The sequence below is a fragment of the Octopus bimaculoides genome, chromosome 1, assembly GCF_001194135.2.
Source record: "Octopus bimaculoides isolate UCB-OBI-ISO-001 chromosome 1, ASM119413v2, whole genome shotgun sequence".
NCBI classification, from domain to species: domain Eukaryota; kingdom Metazoa; phylum Mollusca; class Cephalopoda; order Octopoda; family Octopodidae; genus Octopus; species Octopus bimaculoides.
The window spans coordinates 87,300,178-87,300,411 of record NC_068981.1 but is presented as its reverse complement, the minus strand read 5'-3'; the positions used below and the strand labels follow the sequence as shown (position 1 = coordinate 87,300,411).

Below are 234 nucleotides of genomic sequence, written 5' to 3'. Positions count from 1 at the left end.
CCCATCTTCGTTGAGCCCTGTGTGGCTAATAAAAGAAATGTATCTCTATAAGGCTGCGCTTTCCGTATGATATCCCATTTAAGGCTAAATTCGATTCCGCTTTCGTTCAGTTCCGAAATCTTGCTAGATAAGGACGTACAATTGGCTTTATGTTTGAGTCTAAAAGATGAAAAATGGTTATTGATACATTTAAAAAATATTTATCTAACATCCTATATATATATATATATATAT

The 234-nt window shown here is 32.5% G+C and overlaps 1 protein-coding gene across 1 annotated transcript in view; it reads left to right on the top strand.

The window, feature by feature from the left end:
* Window positions 1-234, top strand: part of LOC106870660 (ATP-dependent translocase ABCB1) — a 130,796-nt gene that overhangs the window by 311 nt on the left and 130,251 nt on the right. The gene's annotated exons all lie outside the window — the stretch shown is intronic.